The 26611-nt window shown below is 31.3% G+C and overlaps 1 protein-coding gene and 1 non-coding gene across 5 annotated transcripts in view; both read left to right on the top strand.

Annotated features, from left to right (window-relative positions):
• LOC113520263 (klarsicht protein) overlaps nucleotides 1-26611 on the top strand; it is a 384839-nt gene that overhangs the window by 301902 nt on the left and 56326 nt on the right. The window lies entirely within an intron of this gene.
• Nucleotides 22220-22359, top strand: LOC128201386 (U4 spliceosomal RNA). Its single transcript, XR_008253224.1, has one exon. It is a non-coding gene; the product is annotated as a U4 spliceosomal RNA (small nuclear RNA).

Genomic DNA, 26611 nt, shown 5'->3' with positions numbered 1-26611 from the left:
GAATATTTAAATAAGCCAAACATCAACATTATCCAAGTGTTAATTTTAAAATTTACAATCTTGTATATTTTACCTTGATACCTTTAATCTGCAACGGTGCATTCTCCTTTCAGATATTTTATATCACTAATTAAAATATTTGTCATCTACAAAACTTATGTAATTGATCAGTTCAATTAATCTTCATTATTTCAACCATCATTATTGAATACACAAATTAAACCTGTGACAAAAAAACTCTATTCAAATTGGTACATACAGATCGTATGAATACTATCTTTCTATCTCCAATCGACTTGTATATCGACAAGACGAATGGTATGTATGTAGATTAGCCTTGATTACATCGTACATCGCATGGCCCACACTGATGATCGTTTCACAACGCTAACTATATTAGTTAATTTTACTGTAAATTACTTAATCATAATTGCGTATTATGAACTCTTATACTTTCTCATCGGCCATTATGTCACTGAAGATCTTTTTAAGATATCGACACATTATAATTGGTAGATGATGATGATTGTGACGGGTTTTATCGCTTTGTTTACGAAATCATTCAATTACTGCTATTACAATTGGGTTAATATAATAATAGTTATATAATAAATCTTAACTGCTATTAATTGCAATCGTCATATTTAAATTTAATAGTTTCGTTTTATAATAAAACGATTATTTTATATTTTGTTCGAGTTAACGTCGTTTCCTTATTGTGTTTATTTGTTAGTTTAAATGATTGGTTATTTTTCGTTATCTAATAATTACTTAGCGTTCTCTGTTTCAACAAACGATATACTATCGATTTTTTCAATTGTAACTTATTATTTCTATTTCTAGTACAATTTTCCATAAATAGTATTATACGTTACGATTAAAATAATTCAATAAAAAACACTTTTAGCTATTTATACCGAATATTGTAATATTGTTGCAATTATTCGTTAATTTAAAAGAATCAATTAAATCTTAATCCATTAAATTTGTTTAACGGAATCCAATTAATAAATTAAATAATTAATTAACTCGTCGATTGTTCATTAAATAAATTCTTAATTGGTATGTAAAATTTTATACAATAGACAGTTAAGATATAATCTAAAAATCCATTCAAATTGGCAGTTTTATTAAAAAAATCGTCATTGTCTTCGAAAACAAAAATAGAATTCACCCTTTACAAACCTAGATTTATGATTCTAAGATGTACATTTTTATTGTTCCTATATGACAGTGTAATAACGCCCTAAGTACTATAAATATTTAGAAAGATAACAGATGGCATGCGTGCCATGACTGATCACTCCTCTCTGTGTAAGTGTACCGTGAAGATAATTTATGGATAGATCTCCCATAGTTCATTAGGGGCGGATGCGGGTTTTTCAACGGGTAATTATCTCTAGCTATACTGATTGAATTTGTATAGAGCACGTGGACTCAGAAACTATATTTTAATCTTTAGTTGCTGATGTAATTTAACCTTAAGGCAAACACTATACGTATATCTAAGAAAGCCAGAGTAAAAAAAATCTAAATATCAAGTATTTTGTTTTAGGTGTAGGTAATAGGAGTTATATTTGTTTAATATTTTTCACGGATTCTTTATTCTTTTGTAGTTTTATGTATGAAACGTGTTCGTTAATTTTAAAATATTTTTTTATGATTTTTATGTGATCAAAGGGGTTGTTACCTAATTGGATTAATTTTAATTTTGTCACTATTAACATCGGATTTTATTTTAAAAATATAGTCAATGAATTTTGTTTCGTTCGTTCGTTTCGTTTGTCGATTGTACTGGTTGTATATGTTTTAGTTAGGTCCTTATTTTCGATTTTAATTTTATACCTTGTTCTAACCAAAAACATTTGTAACGATTCTAAATCTTGAACTTAAATACATTTTAAAACATTAAATCCGTAAGGGACCACAGATAGCGACATAACAGTGGACATTTCCATATCGTCGTGTTTCCAACTGAATCCATAATTTTCATTTGCATGAAACATTGAATCTCGCCCATTGGCCCAATACATTATCCGCCTCTGTTTCGTAACTACTCTGTGCTTATACATTACCATCAGTTGCGGGGTAGCGAGTTTGAACTTGGGTCAAGTAAACACTCGTTGATTGAGGGTGGGTACTGTAAATCTGCTTGGGGAACTATAGCAACGGATGTTTGTTCCCAAAAAAATATTTAAGGATTTTATTCAATAGTTTTTCTGCGATAGGTTGTTTAATACAATATAGATATGTGTATGTATGTATATTATTATTATATTAGTCACGATGTGGTTTAACTATTGATTGATTCATTCTGAGCTTATTTTTGCTCGGCAAGGGGTTTACGCAAATATTACTCATATTTTTAGCGTACCTAATAATTGTGTGATCATCAATATTAAATTAATTGTCACGATTGCTTAGTTTTTGTCATTGGGTCTTTGCCTTATAATGGGACACCGTTTTTGTTATTAGTGCTTCTCATTTTTCTCGAATAATCTCGAAGAATCAGTAACATAAACATCAAAGATTAAACTGATTTTATTTTCATCTATTCTTGTAATATATAAGCTTGTGGTTATATCCGTTCTACATTTTTGTGCAGTTTCACAAACATCAAATATATATATATATATATATTTTTGGATCCAAACATGTTACGTATAAGCTTTCAGTGACGTCCATGTCGACATCTTTATCTAAAGTTTCAAAAAGATAAAACTTAAACTATGTATATTTTACGGTCCAACAGATACATTACGAAATCAAAAGTTCTCGCGTTTCCTATTGGCTGTGAAGTCTTAAAATTTCTCAACTATTAAATAACATTAAAAATAATATAACAATGAGTGTTTCACGTTGAGTCAGATTGGTCGGGACTACCAAGAAGTCGTAATGAGTAACGGTTGTAACAAACGCGCACTAAAGTGCTCCAACGAATTATCTACGGTAGTTATTGCATGCAGAGTTAAATTTAACGTATGAATATTGTGTTTTGTGTTGTTTCTCAGGATACCTGCTTATAAGGGGATGTGTCGATAGAGATTAGATTGCAGTAGTGGTAGATATAGATTTGTATAGCTCGTAAAAACGCTTATCAGTTTGTATTTATAGTGCAAAAGAGTATTTTATTATTGATTTCATTGTTCTTCTAAATTTAATATATTAATTAATTAAATATAATACATTGATATTACATAATTTGTAATATATTTAAATCAAAATCATTATGAATAGGTTATGGTGGTCCATAACAGTAATTTAGCGAAACTATCAAATTAAAATAATATGTTAAGAGATAGGTTTGGGGAAATAGTGCCAACTGTGTACTCTGGTTGTAGGCAAGATAGAGGGAAGACCACGCGGACGATCGCCTAATCGATGGTCGGACCAAGTGACCGCCGTTACGGGACTGTCAATCACAGCTGCCCTGCGAGACGCTGAAGACCGTGCAAAATGGAATAACATCATAAGAGAGGCAACAGACACCTTTCAAGGACACGACTTTCAGTAATGAAGAGGACGAAGAGAGAGAGTGTACTCTGTCTCTAGTGAAAATAATCAATAATACACAGTATGCTTTTTCAATTGCAATAACAGAGTCCACATTTGATACAACGTCCTATGCAAAATTTACAATTTATATCCTTTTTTTCACTGTAACCGCCGATATTCTCTTTTTTTAACTAACAGAATAGCTGTAATCGCCACTTACATGGAAGAATACCATGGACATTGATGATATCAGTTGTTTACTGTACATTGCTGAACATAGGCTTCCCCTTTGGGGGTTTTGTCAGTAGTTGCTACGCTTGGCATGCGTATTGGCAACCGCAAATAGGACCGCGACCATTAAGTAATCGACTTTAGTCACTTCTTGAGAAGAAAGAGGTGGTCTAATTTATACCAGAACTACACGGCAAATGATCATGGACATTACAGAATAAATGTGTATACATAATAAACATGTGATAATTTTACACGTCGACTCTCCAGATGACTTGGTGTTACGCTTATTATTAGAGATTGTAGTAATATTTTCACTCTAGACCAAAACAAAATTATAGCTTTATGATAGAAATGGGTAAGACGTGACATAGTACATACGTACTCATTTATGTGTTAAAGTGTTACATGAACGTTACCACCAGTCTGTGTATATGTTTAGACATTATTTCCAGCGTGTATATGACGGTTCACAAAATTTGCCAACATTTTGACACTTAATTATACACTTTCTTATGACACTTGCATTTGGTTATAATGTTAAGCATATGCTGAATAATATTTTTGCAAGTTTAGATGTTCACTGACTCTCTACAATGCAACATGTCACCAGTGTGTTTAATACGGATATTTTCCACTTCCTGCACTAAGTAATAGTGAAATGATAAATTAACGAAGCCGCTCGTGACCGTCTAATGACATACAGACACATTGATGTGCTTATTACGTGGTAGCTGCGCATGCGCATAACATGGTCGTCGACGAGCAAATTGCAGGTTTCGAGAATTTAGCTAGTTAATTTATGACTATTAAAAAGTAATCCAATTGCAGTTCTCTTAAAAATAGTAATATATGTTATCAAAGGAGATATTTTTAACATTCTAACAGTTACTTAGTGTTTTTTTTTTAATGGGTGATAATGGTATGGTAACTTCACCCGCGCTAACGGTATACACCGGCGGGGCACTAGTGAGGTATGATAGGTGAGGATGAAGCAGGCCAGTTAGCCCATCGTGACGAATTCAATAAGAATTGTTCACGATGGTTTCCAGGGGGAACCACGTGGAGGTCCACCTAATAGGGCAAATTGCTAATAATGGGGCTGTCAAACTCCATTGCTAACAATCCCTTTCCCCCCTCACTTAAAAGTGTTTGTTACTAGTAATAAAGAGAGACATCTAAGGCATTCCGATATGTTATGCATAAGATAGTCGAATTTCTCAATTACAAAATTATTAATATTGAAAACATTGCCCAACATATAAATGTTACTTTATTATTACCAATGAATTATAAGAATTTAAAAATTAAAAAGATAAGTTATGTCAGTAAGCTATACAAATATGTATATGTACTATAATAAAAAAAACAACGTCTATTGATTTTACTATTTAAATGATATATAAAACATTTATATCACCATCAATTTAGCTGCAACAACTCAAAATACGGAAACATAATTTCGTTGATTATAGACGTCAATTTTCGTAGTTATGAATTTCTAAATAAATTTAAAAAAAAATTAACTAAACGGATTGTAAAGCTTATTCTTATAAGAAGAGAGAGCAAATAATTTATATAAATGTCAACTTGACTTAACAAATCCGGTCTGAATGAAATAAATGCAAATGAAACAGTACTTTTATATTTTTATATTCCGCAATGTTATCAATAGATACATCTTTGAGTGTCACAGACTGTGAACATAGAGATACAATCGTACTAAGAACAAATATCGCTAATTTTACGTTACATAACATTGGTCTACCATCGAAAAGTGAAAATTGTGGTTAGTACGTAACAATGAAACGTACACACGGTAATTGTTTGGATTTTTACAAGCTAATTGAATACAAGGATGGTAATGTTAACACATAATTAATATTTATATTTACTGCATACGGAATTGTTTTGTTTCAATGGCAATTAGTTTCAAAATTTTCATAATTCTATTGTTTTTGCTTTATTAATAAAGTTTATACAGATTTTATTAAAAAATATAATGATATAATGATAATCGTGTATGTTATGTCTTTATATTTTTTGTTGTTGTACCTGTGTAACTTAATGTTTGTATAAATTAAACCTTTATTAATATTTAAAATTATGTTAACAATTTTTATTTCACCCTTCTACCAAAATAGTCTATGTGCCAACCCAAATACTATATGTATAGCAAATTTCATGGCAATTAGTTGGACCGAAAAGAAGTAATAAATTCACCCAGTTTCACATTGATGATAATAGTAACGTTACATTTTACTTGTACATTACAACAAATATTGACATTAAAACAATAGGGAAGAAAACTAAAGCCTACCATTACGTATTTGTCTCAAGCTATACCATTGATACGGTCGATCTTCCTATACTACACGGAAGGAAAGTGGCTTGATCACGGTGCCATTAAGCAACGTCATATGCAATTTAGCAATGGATACTCAAGATAATTTCACTGTCACATTTGAACACCAGATCCCAGCATAATTGTTTCCTGACAACGTGACACATAAATCGATTCGAGCGTGAATACGAATCTTAATTCTAATAACACGAACAGAATTTATCGATACGGCAACAATGAAATCGACTGTTACATTGTCCCTTTAAAAGATAAATCGTTGTATTGTTGCATTTGAATAAGCTTTTGTAGTTGTTTGGATTTTCTCTATTAAATATTGCTTATTTTATCTTGTAGCTGTATGTTTTATGTTGGCATCTTAATTTGTCTACTTTATATACTATCTACTGTTTTATAACCATTCTACTCGTAGATTAGTATAATGTATCTGAAAAGTGTTATTGTTTCGGGACTAATATTTCAATTTGTTTTATTTTTTTGTTTGTTTTAATAGACTCTGTCTATTTTAAAAACATCATATTATTATACTAACCCATTACAGTTGTAATCCCAATACTGGACACTCATCTTTTATTCTTATTCTCTAGTTTCTTGTACTTCACGTGTAAACAAGGCAAAAAACTTTACAAATTTAATTCCAAATTCACGCTCATTTCTTGGGCGCATGGCATACTATGTACTATGTCCGTGCATCTCGTTCATTTCTACCTCGTACATCTAGATTGTGGAATAAGCGTCTTCAATCCTCTCTTTACAATATTATATAGGGAACTTCAAGAAACGTGCTTAACAAACATTTAAAATGCCGGCAGCGCACAAGCTACTCTTTCCGTGTTGCAAGTGTTCATGGGCGACGGTAGCCGCTTTCCATCAGGTGGAACGTCTGCTCGTTTGACTCCCTAACAATAGAAATAAAATAGAACTCCTGCTTATACTTCTATCATACATGCCTGCCAACAAACAAAATAATTCTATGTATATTTTTTTAATACATAAGGTCGTTAAATTAACTTATCACTAACTTAATTCCGAGGTTTTTTTCATCAATAGACCATTATAATATAGTTTATATTCATAGTATTAACAATAAAATCCGAAAACCATTTCTCTTCGGTCAAATTTCATTCCTTGAAACACGAGAACCGGTATAAATTTAAAGTTGCACATAATTTAATGCACATTAAACCACAAATCAATGTAATTAATGCTCCTATTATTATAATTCATAGATATTTGCTTTTACCATAAAATTCAGAAACTTTCAAGTACTTACTGTCTATATCGAATGAGGGCGAATCAATATTTTATCAGTATCAAAACGATAACTTAAAATACGTACGCTCGGCCCTACAGGCAATAAATTTCTTCTCTAAAATTTCGTGTTTGGCCTTTACGACCTTGCTTTTCTCCGTGTCAATAATATATATTTTCTCTTTCATTGATTGACTTGCGCCCATGTTTTACACTTATCATCTCATTAGCATCTTTATTCTAGCTGCTGACAGATTTGTTTTAATAGTTTAGCCATTTATCATTACCTGGGCATTATATACGCTTGTAGCGATATCTTATAGATCTTTTATGTTAATTTTCAAACAATCAATATCATGGTCGTTATACTAGCTGTAACATTGACTAATGGGTTTTATATGTATGATTGTTATTACACTGGACGTAAAGATGCAGAAACTGAATGGTACAATAGACGACGTGAAAGTATTAATGACAATACGATGTCTAGGGCTCGGCTCTCTATGTTGTTGATTTGCTTTGATTGATTGTAAATAGAGAATTGTTACTTCAAATGTTCATATTTATATACGTGTAACTTGCTTACAATCCTTAAACATTATTATTTGTTTCAAGTTCTATTTTATGCCCAGAGATCCAATGTTGATTTCTCATTACAAGTAATATCTCCGAGAAAAAGCAATTGATGTTATTTTGCGATACTTGTATTAAGAAAAAGTGAATAAGATCCATGTCAGTAATTAAGTTTTGACATGCTACACATATTCATTTATCTGAGATTTTGTCCATAATTACATATTTCTTACTTACATATTACATATATCTGTTTCATTACATGTAATCTCTAATAAATAATAAATTACTATTTGTATTTTAAAATATTGAAAGATTTATGTGTATTGTGAGATAAGCTTTAAGCCACGTATATATTTTATTCGACTTTCTTAGACAGAAATCTCAAACGTTTATGTCTGTTCTTAATACAACAAGTAACAAAGTTAGATTGACGTCAAGTAATGTACGTTTATTGATCGTCAATCTATATCATCTGGTGTTTCAATCGTTGTATGGAAACTATCAAAAGTTTAATATAAAATTATTGTTTCACATGTTTTAGAATTGGGTAACTAATTAGCTAAAAAGCAACCCTTATAATTTGGCTGTCTGTATATAAAACAACCTAAATTTGTACATTAAAAACGTTTAAATTTCTTTAAATAGTCAACTTAAGAATTGTTTGCTGAATGCAATATATATAAATAAGTGTATACGAGGTCTGTCCGGAAAGTTCGTATAAAAGTGTTCTGGAATGCGAGAAAGAGGAGTGGGGAGGCCAGGTAAGCGCAGGACCCCTTCCTTATGTCCCTAACAATGCTTCAGTTCTGGTCTGACCGCCGTGCGGTGCGAACTGGCTTGTCACGCCATCTGTGAAGTTACCTCTTAACGAAACCCCGTCGGCATGGAGCCCGCTTCCGTTGAAGAGCAGCGCGTCGTAATCAAGTTTCTCTCGAAACTCGGCAAGAATGGCCGTGAAATTGATGTCGAATTAAAATCCCAAAGCAAAGAGTGGAAGACATCCGGGGAACCACGAACAAAAAAATCAAGAAAATCCCGCTCAAATGTCAAGACAATGTTGATTGTTTTTTTCGATGTTCGGGGGATTGTCCATCAAGAATTCGTCCCTCCAGGCCAGACAGTTGATGGAAAATTCTACGTCGATGTGCTCAGACGCCTCAAAGCTCGTGTGGCACGAGTTCGTCCAGAATTGGCGCGAGAGGGGCGTTGGATTCTTCACCACGACAATGCCCCTGCCCACACCTCTCTTGTTGTCCGTGAGTTTTTGAGTAAAAATTCCATTACGGTGACCGAACACCCCCCTATTCGCCGGATTTGGCCCCGTGTGACTTCTTCTTGTTCCCAAAAACCAAATTGGTACTTCGGGGGCGGCATTTGGGGGACATAAATGAGATAAAAAAAGCTACGACGGGGCAGCTGAGAAACCTACAACCAGAGGACTTTCAAGGAGCCTTCTCACAGTGGAAACGGCGTTGGCACAAGTGCATTATGTCACAGGGGGAGTACTTTGAAGGGGATAAAATTGATTTACCTGAATAATTGTAAAATAAAATTTTTAAAAAACTTTTATACGTACTTTCCGGACAAACCTCGTATTATTACAATAATATTCTGATTTGCTTTATATTTACAATCTGGATTATTATTAAAAACAGGCGAAGTATCAATTAACAGTACTAATCACTTTTGCAAGATAGATAAATGCTTGGATCATATAACATCAACTGACTGTTTTACATCAATGATCTCATGCAAAATCATATACAGTTTCGGACGTACAATTGATTTTGATTAACGTTATAATGCGGCCTACAAATTTGCAGATGCCTGGTCACGACTTTGTTACATGGGCGTTACAAATTGGTGTTATCAACACAAATTATTAAATGTCTTCGTGTATTAACCTTACAGAACGCATGTACTATATCCTTAAGAAGTTTAGTTTATTTAATACATATAATGTTATGTAAGTTGTTTTCTTCTGTACAGTAATTAAATCACAGATGAATTACTATCGCTGGATTAAATCAGTTTTGTGCAATGTCTTTTTTCCATACAAGAATTCCAATTTCCGTTCGATTTCTAAACTTCGTCCATCTTAAAATAAATTGAACAAGTCAATTACGTTCAGTAGGTTGTATATAATTGCGATTTAATCCACTTGTTGAATAAGTGGTTCAATGTCTGGAATGCTAATTGAACTTCACAACCGGTTTCGAACAGTATTGTTTGCGGATGCTATCCACCATCGGCCGCACGTGGCATCGCCGTTAGATATATATTCAGCACTTCGTCAATATAATCCACGAAACCAGGTCAATTTGTTTTATCGCACTGTGATCTGCTCTGGATTTCTGTGTTCGTGATATCAATATTTCCATTAACAGAAAAGTCGATTTATCGATAAATTCGTAATAAGGATTGAATTACTTGTATCGGTAAAGCTCATTGTAACTTCCGCAGTAGTCGAACAATCTATGTTTGGATCGACCCAATTTTCCTTTCTCCGGTGGTTAGTTGTGTAATTAGTCTCACAAACTAGTTATTTAAATCGTGTGTTGTTAAGTTCTTTTAGTTGAGTTTGCTGATTACCGTCCTTGTAAATAGGTCAATGGCATCTGTACGAGCAAACACAATATGAGAGACTTGAAGAGGAAATTAATAGACAAGTGAGTCATGATTTGCTGATGATCTCATTCTTTAACTTAAGTTTATTGTGCTTTGAAAAAAAGCTTCCTCATGTTGTTACAGTTCCTGATATTAAATTACATGCATCGTTACGGACTTGTAGACCTTGCGTTTGTCATAGTTTCTTATTTTTCAAAAAAAGAGGAGATTCTAGGTATTTTTGTGCGTTTTAATTTATTATAAAGTTTATTAAACGTGATTATTTAATTTCCTACCTGGCTTTATACTTAATTATTGGCAATAAGTGTACAATTTCTTATTTTGGTTAGCTGTATTAAACATGTGCGTATTTAAAACTTTGTAAGGAATACTTGGTTATATCTCTACATGTTATTTATTAAAAAAGACTTAAACGATTGTAAAAAATAACTGAAAAGCGTGTCGTAGGATATTATAGGTATTTTAAGCTTTTTAACTTGCTTACTGATGTGTCAAAAGTTCTTGTTTTTACATTTCAGAAAAATATAAAATGATTTCATCTCGACCTTTGTCAGAACAAATTATTGAGTCTAACTAAAAACGTTTCGTTTAATCTATGACGTGACAAGGTCGATTTGGTTTCCTACATTGGTTAAATTATGTAGTCATTGTTTTTAACAAAAATCTACTAACAAATCCATTAACAGTCTTGTACATGATAAAAGATTTTGAATATCAAATGTTATCTAATTGTAATGATATAATATTTTGTCTTTACGTTATTGAATACCTATATGAGCAGATATTTCCTTGACGCTCTTTTATCATATAGTCATTCTCCCTCCAATCGCTCATTCCTATCAATTTTATGCAAATCGTTTCAATATCTTTTAAGGAGACGTGGGTCACATTGTTTGTCCAGACGTCGTCTTTACTTTGGAAATGTTTACACAAACGGTAATCAGTTTTACAATAAATGTGAACTGACCACCCATTGCTATTTCTGCTTGTATATCTTTATCATTAGAGACTAAATGACTTTTAAAGCTAACATAAAGGTCGTTTTAGTCTCTAATGATTTATCTAGTTTCAAATTTGATCTCTCAAAGAAATTCTGAGCATAGTTTTTTCATAGTCTTTCATATTTTATTTCTTGCTTAGAAGCAAGCTATGGAAATAACTATGCTCTCTCTCTCAAATCTCTGGATTTTTATTTATAAACAAATCTTATCATTATTGTTCGCGTCTTGGCTTCGTAAATCATTATGAGAAGGATACTGATTGAAAACTTTTGTGTCAATTTTGCCGAATGAGTAACGTAGAAGTACATCTAAACGTACTGACTGATCTCCAATCGATAAGGACCTCACTACCAATGTTCTAGTTTGAAATAGGATTATATTACGTGCATTATATTATTAGTCACCACTAGAGATACTTATGTATTTGAAAGTAAATTGTTCTGAGCAATAGCACAGACAAACGCTATTTCGTTTTTACGTTCATTTAAATTTGATTCATATAGATAGAAAGCTTCTATATAGTGTTATAATAGCATCTATAGGCCCGGTGTACGAGGTGGATAATCTAGATATACACTGAAATAGACAAAATGACTCAATTTGTCTTCCAACTTCTAAGTGGCTCAATGATTTAGAATCTCGGCTACACCTACTTGTGTTACAGTAGTAAGCTTCTAAATCTTTGGAATGAACTGTTCATTATGAATTCTTGAGAAGGCTTGATATTAATAACAAAATCGTGCAATGCAACTTTTAATTTTATGTTGATTAAATTGCTGAAAGTGAAATTAATTTCTTACGAGAGTAATTATTTGAGAAATTTCTTGAAAAAACTTTTTAGATTGCTCTCTAAATGTTCTACGATCTTATTTTTAGGAAATGATAATATAAATAAATAATTATATATAAATAAGTAATTGTAAAGAGGTTTTACTAACTGAAGTAATAGCAAATTTTATAAACACTCCCGTGAATGAACTTTTATCCAGCCACTGACCTCATTATACGTGACTTTAAGCGTGAAGTTTAGAAATTAAAGTGGCTTGGATCCCCTCTCACTATACCTTGAGTATTAATTATAGGCGTGCATTTATGAGTTGGATACGCGATAGATACTTTCGATTATTGCTACTTAATCACGTCTCTAATACAAAATCCAAAGGACTAATTTTTGTTTCCAACAAATATTGTTAACAAATAAAATCCTTGTACGTTCTAATTTAGTTTGTTTTAGATATTATAATAGCTCTATAATCAAACAACAAATTAAAATTAGATTATTCGAAAAAGAAATTGTGATCTGATAGTTTTCTAAAGTCTTTTTTCCTTTTTACGCCTCATATCGGTTGAATCTGGTCTTAAAGCAAGTTTGGAGCTACGCTCATTTGTAATGCTAATGCTGTGTGACACATCAGTCTCACTTTCGTTGCTACGTCTATGTTTACTATACTCGACTCACTATTAATACAGATATGGAAATCCTCCCATATTTTATCTTTTCTCGTAACACAATAAGTTATAGCATCCTTTGATCGAGACTACATAGTTGTTATTAGTCTCTAACGTTATGCTAATAATAAATATTTTCTTTTCTTTCTAATACGTTGTTATGAAAAGCGAAGATTTGATTTTTTCTATATATGTATACTCAATCGATATAAAAAGTCTTTCACATATAAATAGCTACATTATCAACAAGTAACATAGGCTCAGGACTGTTATAATCCGAATAAAAATAAAATAGTAAAATAGTGTAAGTGTAAGATAAATATAAAATTGTCATGTTAAGAAAAGCATAAACGAAATAATGAAAGAAAAACGAAGAAAAATTTAGGTGAGAAATGTCATCATTGCCAACAAAATGATCATACTTTGATGATAATAATGAATGGGATTTATGAACTGGGCTGTGCGTGGGACGCTACTACACTCCTCGTTCGTGAATACCGTAAACACATTAGTAATTTAATGTGGGTAGATGATCATTGAGTTTAATTTTACTTCAAGACGGGGTGGATGACCGAATCAAGATATTCGTTGAAGTTTATATGTTAAAAGCAAAAATAAAGACACGAGCGGAACAAATGTATCTACCTACCAGAGGGAGACTTTGTACAAAAGTCATTTGCTTGGGTACTTCTGCCCCATTCGTGTTTCAACCGTAAAGCAGTTGTGTTTGCATGGCTGTGTTTCAGTTTGAAGAGTGGGATATGGCGTGAATTTACAGGGTACAGAGGAATAACATCTGAGTCCTCAGGAATGGCAACGCATGGGGCTATCTTGGGCAAAACTGTATACTCTGTTATATCCATGGTACTGCTCATGTCTATAGGCAACGGTTACCACTTTCCATCAGGTGGGCCGTCAGCTTGTTTGCCATTCTAAGTTGTATAAAAAAATATATATATGGACATTTTTTTAGAGTCCTCCGATCGATAGAATAATTTGAGATTAATTCAGATTAATAATATTTAATCTACTAAATATAATTTGTCAGATATTGCAATTTTAAAATTTTAAAGTGGCTTCTTTGTCCTAAATAAAATAATGTATCACTACATACAATCAAAGTGTAAACCAAATTAATTTTTATTTAAATTTCCTACTTTATTTTCTAGAATGTTATCTATTTGACAAACATGATGTTCCGTTTTCTTAATTAGTGACTGACTTGTAAAAGTTTTTATGCTCAAATGTACCAATTATTCTAGTACCGTAACTTCAAGTTCAAATTACCTTCACGATAATTGTAACCTTTTGCTTTTACGCTACAATTAAAACGTAGCGGCCTTTTCAAAAGAATTCCAACTTTTAACTATGGTTATTAAATCATATTTTATAGCAGTTAGTAGTACATGCTAAACCAATTTGTGTTGTTTAATCGTCAATCTTCAATAACAGTTGTTCTGTTGTATGTTTCTTAGTCATGTTCACTTTGTATGTGCTGTCATTATTCTCTTTTTGATTAAAAGGTGTAAACAGGGCCCAATTGTAAAGAATATTCAAAGTAAATTCTGCCAATCATACATAAGGCTCGCAGAAGGGTCTTCCATTTTTAACGGTCTTAATTAGCAAGTTCTGAGATCAATGCAGGCGTCCAAATTTCTGCATCATACAGTAACATTGGAAAAGCCAAACTCCTCATTATATGTATTTTGGTGTTCTTTGTGATGTTGCAGTTCTTCCAGATTTTATGCAGTTTACTCACAGCTGTTTTTGTGATAGCACATCTCCTTCTTATTTCGTCCTCACACCCTCCAGTATTTGTGATTAAGAAAGATTATAAGTTAGAAAGATTATATATGCTAGTTATTTATTACACATATTCTTTCTATGATGATTAGATATATGATTCTGCTCGCACCTATTTTCCCAATAAGAGCAAACCTTTAAGTAATGCTTCATCGTCAGATATATGTTATATTTCAAAACTGACGTAATTAGAACAAATTCAATTGTAAATGCAGACCTTCTTGAGTAACTTTCAAGGTCTAACGTATCAAATGTCCAATTACGCTCAGTTCATACTATGTTATACAGCAATTACTATAATTTAGTGATTTTTTCATTCTCGTACGTCTGCATCAGATGTAATATTTTCCGCCACATTTTTAATGGAGGTTATTACACAAAAGTCTGTATTATGAGTGTGTTTTTGATCATTTATTTTAACTTTAAGATAACTGTAATACTAACAATCGTTCAATCTTTTGTAAATTCATATAACTGTATAGTTACATACATATAGTGCATACTACTCGTAAGTGTATATGTGGAATGAATGAATTAGACTAATTTTTATAATATTCAATCAATATATCCCAATCAACTAGATAAAGTTATTTCGATGAACTCTTAGATTAAAAAACCACAACATAAATCTTATGTTCTTGATGCAATAGTATGTATGTTGTTTGCAATACCGCTTTTTAACCAGATTGTTACATCTTTGGTTTTTTTGTAAATGAAGTATATTTAAACAATTTATGAATATTAAACAATTCTTATAATGATCATTATACATTTTCTACTGTACGTTTTCTACCATCATTGTATGTTTTACCTATAATTTCGCAATTTAACGATGTTGCCAACCGCAGTACATATAATAACTAGTTGTATAACGTCATACTGTGGTTAGACAGTAGTATTTTATATTTATTTTGCAGATCTAACCATTCCTTCATGACCACTGTCACTATAGTCAACTTGTGATTTATTATCTGATACGATAATTTGATGTAATAATGATTCATCTTCGAATACAGTTATGTGATTATTATATAAATTATTTTTTTTATAAAACTAATTACAGTTTATTTCAATTTTTGCGTCTTTACGTCTTTGTATATTTTCTATGTAATGAATTAATATTAGTATTCAGTCATAATAATAATTTCATAGTGTTTCGTATTTATTGTACTTAGAATTTGTAATACTTTTAAATTATTGTTAAATTCAATAGACCAAATATAATGTAACAATTGTTATGAGCATTCCCGGCAGTCTAACAACATATTAACAAGTTTGAACGAATGAAGTGCTCACTGGAAACAATAGGTACATTTCAAGTATTTCTATTTCACAAACGGCAGGCTTATAGAAATGTTTACTTATAAATCAACTCATACTCGTGGTTACAACGTTATTCTCAATACAAAGAAATACACTACAGAATTTTAATGCACATTTACTAATAGTGTTTTGTTTGAACTTCAGATTCTTGTCGATGGTTATGAACTTCTCTTAAGTGTATTTTAATTTACACTTTGCTGAACTTTTCAAAATGTTTTGAAGTTTAGATATAGAAAATTAAATATGCCATGAAAATATGTGTGATAAAACGTTTCGTTAGCTCTAGGTTATCGTTTTCTTCTCATATTAAAATTCTGTTGTTAATATTAATTACTTCGTGCCCTCAAATAACGTTTTTATTCGTGAAAAAGCTTACCAGGTACTTGTATTATATACCACTGTATTACCATATTTTGTTCTTTGATAGACTCTTATTTTTTTATTTATATTATTTATACAACTCTAATTTAAAGATTATTTCTTAATGTAATATTATTGTTTTGACTTTAACATTTTGTTTCGTAACATTACGTGTATAATACTTTTTTCGTCAATCAGTAATAACTCGACCCTTTTCTGACAATTTGATGTTGGAATCGAATCGAAACTAATTCCGATTAAGAAGCGGTTTACGCAAAAGGGCATGCTGAGTAAACACTTACAACATCTACTTACATCTGTGTCTGTTATCTATCAGATCATTTATCAGAGATATATTGTTATTAATCAAGTACTCGTAAGTTATTGATGTAACTAAAGTGTTTATGAATGACTAGTGAGAGTAAAAAAATCTGTATTTACATCCATTACTTTGGAAATCTGATTTTCGAAATCATCTACTAACATCGCAGTTATCTGTACAAAGTAATAACGTAAATTCAATCGTAATACAAATTTTTTTACACTCACGCTGTATATCAAGTAAAGACCTCTCTAACTACAAGGTTAAACAAATAAGCTATAATAGTTTATTTGGCTATATTTTATTTTTAGATCTTTTAATAACTATTAAACATATGTTGTTTCAGGTAATAATAACCTTGGATTCCTACTTCAAACTGAGTTACCTACGAGGTTTGCATTTGTTGACGTTATTTATTATGTAATTTAGATACTGTAAAAATCATGATCAAATTCAAGTGGCATTACCACTCAATATTAATGCACAATATATTGATGCAGGTTATAATGCCTGTACATTGTTGTATTCTTTTCTATAATTTATTGCTATCAATTATTATTATGCTCTCAAATTATTTGTTCTGTTTAAATTATTATTATAAACAGAAAAAATATTATTTTCTTTTTATACAATAAAACTTACAAACTTTATTACTTGTCGAAGTTCACATACATCATGAAACGTAATAGTATTCTTGATGGTAAATTTGAACTGGATGTTTTTTATTTTATAATAACAATCTATGAAATCATCAGTTGTATATTTATCTAGCGGAAGATAATTGAATTTTATTCACTGTTTTAAAGCGAAAATTAATAATTTGCATGATCATTCATAGCGAAGCCAGCCATCTTATAAATTTTATCAGATTCACTTGGGTCGTTGCTCTCACTGTTGCAATTTTATGTACATTTACATTGTATATATGTTTCCTCATTTTACTATTCAACGTTATTTCCACATTATGGCAAAACAAGCATTATCCTTCTCATGTTTGAATACTTTGAAAAACTACTTGCTCTCACCGTCGATAAAATAATAAGACATGTTTACTTTTCCTGCATTCTCGCATTACAGCTGTATCAGCATTTCGACTGCGTTATTCTAATTTAATTCTTACGTATCCAACTTTAGCATTCATGTATCAGCATAGACAACTGTAAAATTACAGATAATTATATAAAGTCCATTAGTTTAGTATAAAATTCCATTAAAAGCTATACGATTAATATTTGTTGTTCGTTTTCGGAATAATATGTTGATTTGTCAATTAAGATATAACTTTGCATCGTGATTTATCACACCTATGATGGATTTGCTGATGCAAATCGATGAACTGTGAATAGATATAATATGATTAGTGGAGCCGATATTCTATTGTTTGAGAAACTTAATATCATAGCGGTCAAACACGTTATTTTTTATAATAATGATTGTTAATTCTCAGATTTGACTAATATCTTAAAATTTTCTGATGCGTCTGCCTGTTCAAAATGTTATTATTTTCATGTGTACGAAGAACGTATTTGTATTTATAATACAGGTCGATATTTTTCATACATTTTGTCATTCTATCCTCTTGTCCGAATTTCATATAGGCGTCTAAAACCCGTGCAATTTTAAAGTTGTAACTCAACTAATTTTGCTTGTGCTTTAACAAGTCTATTGGTCTGTAGTTCAGTTTCTTCTTTACAATGCAATACGCATAAGTATCCAGTACATTTTAATGTTCTTACTGTGTCTTTACTACTTTCTTTTATGTTGCACGATGTATAAGTTTTAACACTTCACTGCAAAAACGTTTAAACCTTTTTTTTTCTAGAAATTTTATTATTGTGTTAAATATTGTTGCATTGTGTACAAATATGACTGGTCATGTGTATTAGAATTTGAAAGATGCGTTATATAACATTATACTAAGTTAATCTCCACTAGACTTCACAGCTGCAAGCATATTTCCGAGTTATAACTTGATTGATTTCAATACGCCAATCATTTGGACCGAACCGAACCCTTCGTGCGGGTCATTGCACAATGCACAGCTGCACGTGTATTATGCTTGTCTACACGTGTTACTTATACATATACAAATGCGTAATAAGCAAATCATTTGTCGAATAATAAATGCTATCTTGCTCGAATATGAGTTTGAGAGAAATAATATGTAATATTTAATGCTAACAGGTACATGGTATCAAACATTATCATTAAGATTATTTTAAAATAATGAAGGAATAACTATTTATGGTAACATATGACCTTATGAAGCAACCAGTGATCATAAAATTTGGTATACACGTGGTATTGGAAATTGAGACAATTAGTTATTTATTTCTAAAACATAAAACTATTATTACAGGAATTCCAAAGTTTCAATAACTAAACTCGCATAAATATCACATTCTGTAATTTATAAAATATAATATGTTTATCGTGAATTTAGTCTTAGTACACGAAACTATATTCAAATGTTTTACAATTAGATTTAGCCACATAAGAATGCGTGTTAATGGTGCTTCGTTTAACAAATTGTCACTTCCGCGTGGTACAATAAACAGCCATGGTTGGCGTCGCCGCCACACGTATCTATCGGGAACATTCAATCCGTTTATTAAATGATTTCAAAATCAATATCATTCATTCGTCTTTTTGTACAATCTGAAATTCTAGAAAAAGTACGGGGCGAAATTTATTTAACAAAATGATTTCTAGAAAACATCATAATATTAAGAAATAATTAATAACAATAGTTATTATTTATTTCACATGTAAATTTCAATAGAACACGCCATATTAAATATGTAATCGTATTATCACATGCATAAGGTATAAAATCGTAAAATGATATGAACCAATTTGCATTCAGCAGATTTCGACGATCATAGAATTGTTTCACTCGCATATTCATAGCTAGGGACCGAGGAGTCATTACAGTGATTTGCAAACGGATTGCAGGTTGTGTTGTAGACTGATTGCTTAGTTCGTGGAGTCGCAATATGACGTTATTACTCGGATACTCAGTATCATTAAAATTCTCAAATTGCAAGGAATAATGATTTGGGAAATCTATTGAAAGTTGTTCTAATTATTACACTTAGTACACTGTCAAGTTTCCAAAATATTGTTGTGTTAAAGTTTAATATTCGTACCGAGATATTGTAGCCCAATAATAGTTTAAATTTAATGATTTCTTCTAGCATGAAAGATTTTTAAATGGTGCAATATTTTCTATCACCTGTCTAGTTTACTTTGTATTTTATGAATGAATGAAAACTCGCAACCATTAGTAGTATTAGATGGGATTGACTGTACACCTATGAAAGGAGAAAGGCTACATGAATATTGTACATTGTGTGGGTTATTGGTTTTGTGGTTTATTTACTAATATTACGTATGTATTTTACTGTATTATAAACTTTGTACTTTCGCTTTGCTATTAATTGCTGTTAGCGTAGCATTGTAAAAAGATAACCATAAATATGGAGTTTTGTTTGTTTGCAAACTTTTTAAACGCATGCAGAATGCTCAGATCTGTGCATATAGATAGTAATGGCATATATAGCGTCTGCCAAAATTTTAAGAATATCTATAATTTGTTATAGTACAAATTGGTTATTTTGTTAGTCTGTAGTTTTATTACTTATCTACATTTCATCAATTCATTGATCATCCAAGAAGATCATGTTGAGCCCTTCTCCTTATTTATACTTATGCCTACAGAAATTTTCAAGGATCTCACGATATTACAAAGTTTTATTTCGATGAGTCACAATTTTGCAAGCAACCAAGACATTTTGTGGTTTCAAACAGCAATTACAACAGTTACTCTCAACTTCACTATGTAAAAAATATTCCCATGTAAATTTTGAAATTTTTGCAAGCATTGCTTTAAGTTGCACCTATTGAGTTTTAGAAACATACTTATTTGTAAATAAACTAATGCCCCGTTCCGGTTTCGCATGTTTTTTTTTAAAGTAAAATATATCCCATACAACTCGCTAATCATGTAGCGTTATATAGATCAAAGAATTTTTGAAATGCCTTCAGTATATTTTGAGCTTATCTATTATAAACAAAAAATCAAATTTTATCTCTAGTTTAATATTAGTTAATGACTTTAATAAAGATGGTTGATCAAGTTGATTGCTTTTGGGTTGAGTTAGTCTGTTTTTTTTTGTTTGTTTCGTTTTGTTATTGTTTAATACTTTGAGGTTCGAATTACACAACACAGTTTCCCAATGCACCCATAAACAAAGGGCGATCTCCGATCACCATTGCAATATCAACACGATCGACAATTTCACAGTTCCGTACAGTCACGGCTCATTTCGTTTACCTAATACAGTACTTGTTATGGATAGCAGGTTACGTCAACGATTACCTTATGGTGACCTGCTGATACTAAGTTCCATTTCAGTGATTCGTTATGGCGTGCTTTTGCCCTGAGTATTTTGCGATTTGATATGGTAGCCTGTCACTGTGATTTTATACGCGCGTGATTTTAACTTTCTTCTTTTTTTACGTAATGAATTCTATTGTCTTGATTATGTATTGTTAAAAAAGTCAGAATTATTTATCGAATATATATACTTACTAGTATCTGTGAATTTTCTGCAACATGGCTAAACTAGAAAAGTATAGTTGTTAATTTGAATTTTACTTGAAGCTTTTGATGTAACTCGTTTGAATATAATTAATAATTATATAATAATAATGAATATTTATTTTCTATCACAATGGTACTTTATTTTTACATTTTACAAAGTAGAAAATATACAGATTGCCATTAGGAGTGAACAGAATCCGTACTGGGATACCCTGTGTTACGGTATTCTGGCCCCCACACTCTGCTCCTGGCTATACAAAGAACAGGTAGATAAACCATAAGATAAAAAGTAAGAGAATCACAAGAAGTAAAAAAGGTACAAAATTGTAAAAGTTAGGTTTAGATTGGTCTATATAAACTATTCCGCATATTGTTTAAAATTAACTCACTGTATGGTTTTTTAGAAAGCATTCATTAAATGTAAGAAGTACGCCATTGTAAAATTTATATATTTTATTGGCGCTCTTGTAAGTTCTCAAACATCAATTGTTACTATAGCAGTACTTTTATTGATTTATGTGATTATTCCTGGAAATTATAGTGTTTAATTTTGTGTAAGTCTTCTATTAATTGTGTCAGGATTTAAGTTTCTATTTTTGTGCCACAAATACGAGTATAAATTTTGTTTTTTTTTTTTGGAATAAAATACAACTTCAGACACATTTTATAGCATAGACATATTATAAAACGTGTCTGGAGTTTCTAAATGTAATAACAAAATCAACTGGCAGATGGCGCCACAATCAAGTTGAAACGCGATATCGTTTCGCCTCAGTCGAGTCGTAAGATATTTTGCATGCATATTGATATTTAGCTTTGCGCAGTGGCAATATCATAATCAATGAGGTTAATCCGAGATGTGATTATTGCTAGTTGAAAACTTTAACCAATACCCCGCCACGTGGACGTGAAATACCGTCCGCTATGGCAATTTTTGAACGGCCGTAAAGGCCTAATGAATAAAGAAAGATATACAATAATTATCCATTAAAATAAATGATAATCATCATATGATATGGTAACGTTCTTATCAAAAATGCTTGTCAAGTATTTCTTGGAGTAAGATAGAGGTTCGAATGTTATTTCGTTACAGCTTCAATTATTAATTTCTCAATCTATTTCGGCAGCACTTGTAAGTAGTTACCCATAAATAAAAAAGTCACCGCTATAATATCATTTATATCCCAACTACATAGCATATTTATCCTTTGCGTGTTCTTCAACTAAAAGACCTTGATCGCTTGAATGCCGTTGCAAATGGCGGTGTTATATGTGGTGTATCTGTGCTAATTCGATCCAATTATGTGTTTACGCATGACGTCGGGCTGTGGGAACTAGTTACGGAGCTAGACTTATTTACAGCCATCAATGCACTGCATACGGTTTATAATCTTTATGTAGTATGTTTGTAACGGAATCTTTGTGACACGGTTCAACTTTGACTGTTGTGACGGTCATGAGGTCACCTTATAAGGAATTGATATAAAAGGTATTGCTATCATTTGTAGGGTAATAAATAAGATTAGTCACTTCAATGATGATGGATATGAAAATTGTTGCAGAACGTTATCTAGTGTTTTTTAACTTTAACTATAATTATTTAAACCACGTTTTCATTTACCATACCTACACCGTTAACTGCCTAGAATTATAAAAATTGTAAATTAAAAATTATGCAACGTCTTGATTACATTATAATTTTTTTTTTGTTTTGGCGCAGGGACCTGTAAGAAATGGATTTATTTTCATAAAAAGGCCACTTAGTGGTTACTGCTCTGCTTTTACTGGTATCTATACTCTAATATAGAGTAATTAGTGAATTCATTATCAGGTGAATCTCAATCTCTTTTATTTTAAATAAATTTACTATAATATCAATAGATATAGTTGTCGTCCATTAGGTTTTGCTTTTCTTTAATGTTAACACATTGGTCTAGTATAAATTTATGGTAATGATTCCCCTCCATACAGGCAATGCTCAGTCACATGCAACTTGAACGTCAATATTTCAAGAAAATATACCAGCTTCATGAACCGAAATCTACCATTGCTACAAACAAGGTTGAATCCAGTAAGATGGATGTGAACCGTTTGAACTGATGCATAAAATAAATGTTTATGCCTCCAACGTCAGTTGAACGTTATATATCCCCCCCCCCCCTCCTTTTCTATAACCACCCAAGTAGATCAGATGAACTGAATATCGAAAGGAATCCGAAGAAATGCTGTGATGCTGTCAGTTTGTTTAGATATACATATATGTACTTTACCACTATAATCATTCTAAAAGCTGTATTAAATATGCATGCTTCGGTTGAAGATTCTCTAGGGATATAAAAGTAATGAAAGCTCTTTTCGTTTTCATTTGTAATTTGTACTTCTCTAAGATAGTTGTCCAAGAAAAAATAAAAGATATCATTTATATAATTTATATCTCATTTATATAATTTATGAGATCTGTATAACAAGCACTTCAAAGATAAGCAACCAGTGAAATAGAGAGTCACGGTTGGTTTTCGAGCATCCGATCGACGGTCGTTAGCAATTTTATAATCTGGTTAATTGAGCATAAGACTGAATGTATATTCCGATATTTCCGGTCACAACGACTGGTATAGTAATTATAACTGTGCTCATTGAAATGTAAACATTATAGTTTTATATTCAGGATATAGTGTCATAAATATTTTATTTAATGCCACGTAAATGTCAATATTAACAAGCATTCTCTATTCAGTTAGCTATTTATATCTGAAACTAACTTCATTGACAGAACAACTGTACTTATTTATTTAAACGATTTTCATTGACGTGAAGATAAATAGATAAAGTATGAAATTATTATATCTGTTATAACAAATGTCGATTAATTTATATTAAGCGTCAATGCGACAGAACTAATGACTGATAGCTCTCAACTTAGGGCGCTGTCATAATAACAGTAAATTGAGAATTTCCGAAGCAGGTACGTAGAAAATTGTTGATAGGACCACTTTAGTGTAGCCGGTTGCACATCCGTTCTTCCTTTTGCGGTGACATAACCCATATTATAACGGTCTACTTAATGGATATCATGCTGGTAGGTTTATCTTTATCTAGCTCTAGGAATCACATTCTATTACAAAAGTTTCACTGTTTGACTGAGGAAAGCGCAGATTTAAATACATTCGGGATCAATATTCAGGTAATTATTAATTATTGTAATACCAGTACTGTTTCAGTTTTTTTTTTTAGTTTACATAATAAAAGCTAGCTACTGTCTTTTCTTTCCTCTATTCCAAAGGTTGTCTGAAAGGTATTAAAAGTATAGAAAATAAAAGCAAACCAACAGATACATTCTTCTTTCAGATTCATAAGATGTTACTATGTTAAAAGAAATCCCTTTGAGGGATAAGTTCGTCTGAATACCTTGTCATTTTATTTGTAACCTGATATTTGTATCAAATATGAATGAACATAAAAATTTATACAAACAAACAAACTCCCTTAATGTTAACAGAATTTTTTTGTTACTTAAAAATTGGGGAGTTTATATTTTGTACCTTCTAAACAAATATACTTGTAATATACTTGGAAGAAAAAATAAATATAAACACTTTGCAAATACAAATTTTATGAATTTTTAAAATTACTTTTAAAATCTTTGGCATAGTCTTTTTACTTATCGTGCAAGAAACTCCTAAGAGAATAGCTAGATCCAACTTACATATACATACTTGTTTTCTGACAAATAAAATGTTGTTCAAAACATTGAACTGGTTCTTAAATAGAGTACGACCATTAGTTTGGATTGCCCTGTAATCGTTCACAACACAATGTACGCTCTCATAAATTGTTCATTGATTCACACAGATACGGTGTTGTCGCTAAAAGAAGTTCTTGTAACCTTGAAATCAATTTCTCATGACTCGGTCACGACGGACGGACACTTGAATATAACAATGGAATTTTATAATTGAATCTAATTTGATTTCGTCCGCTTGGTTTTGTTGTAATCTCTTCCTTAGTACTCATAGTATCTTAAACGGTATTATAAATATCGAAAGGGTAAACAGTATTTAAAACATTTCATTTCTGCTGAATCATTAATATTGTTGCAAATGGTTGCGAGGGATCCTTTAGTGTTAAGACCATCTTCTTCGTTAGTTTCTAGGCCACTTTGGTATATATGAAGGCCTTTGACTTGGAGTAACTTACCGGATAACACCAGTTTATGTAACCTTCGAAGCAAAAAGTGATATAAATCACGAACATGAACTTTTATATTTAGCCTGATTCACTGTTGTCATCGTTTCTGAATCGTTATTGATAATAATTTTCATTACTATAAGCCGTACCGTTTTCTTCTTTGAAATATAAGAAAGAGCCACTTGTACTAAATCTTTGCTTTCACTGTGTGCTTTAAACGTTGCTCAATAGTTCTCTGTGACCTATTTTGACCTCCCTTTAAATTTCGACCTCTCTCCAATTTGGTCGAAGCATAGTCGTCAAGTACATCTTCACTTGTACATTATTTTGTGTTGAAAATTTCTTTAAGTATCGGATTATCAGTCACCCTTTCTGTAACACATTCATAATATTTTACTAAAATTATGTTACTATAGTCTGTTTAAGTAAAACTTAACGAAAATGTAAATAAGTGATTAACCTAACTATAAAACAGTGTGTTGATGTTCAAGAGTGATGTAAAAAATCAATTGAATAATGGTTTGATTTGTTACTTACTCGTATTAATTTTATTTAGATAATATTTCTGTAGTAATTTCAAAGAAACTTGGTTATCTATCTTTTCATTAAGTGCTATTGAAATAGATATCGTGTGGTCCCGATATAGAATGGGCCGACTTTTCCTTTTCCGTGGGTGTCGTAAGAAGCGACTTAAGAAGTCCCTCGTTAAACATTACCAAAATCCTAATTACGGTTGCCAATTCACCTGTCAACTAACTACTTATAAAATTCCCCTTATGGGAGAATATGGAAGGCCTATGTGCAGCCGTAGACGATTAACGACTAATTCAATATATATATTATTATATTGAAATAGGTGACATTTTTATATCTCCATAATGATAAAACTGAACATTATAGCGAAAATCCTCGTGATATAAGTATTTCAATTTACTATAATCTTTTGTGAAAAATTTACGAGTATTTTGATCTCTTAAATAAACAAACACTGTTAATCAATCATTCGACCTTACACA

This window comes from Galleria mellonella, unplaced genomic scaffold, assembly GCF_026898425.1.
Source record: "Galleria mellonella isolate WM207_F2 unplaced genomic scaffold, CSIRO_AGI_GalMel_v1 utg40, whole genome shotgun sequence".
Classification (NCBI taxonomy): Eukaryota; Metazoa; Arthropoda; class Insecta; order Lepidoptera; family Pyralidae; genus Galleria; species Galleria mellonella.
Note: the sequence above shows the minus strand (reverse complement) of the source record. Positions and strands in the feature narration are given on the sequence as shown.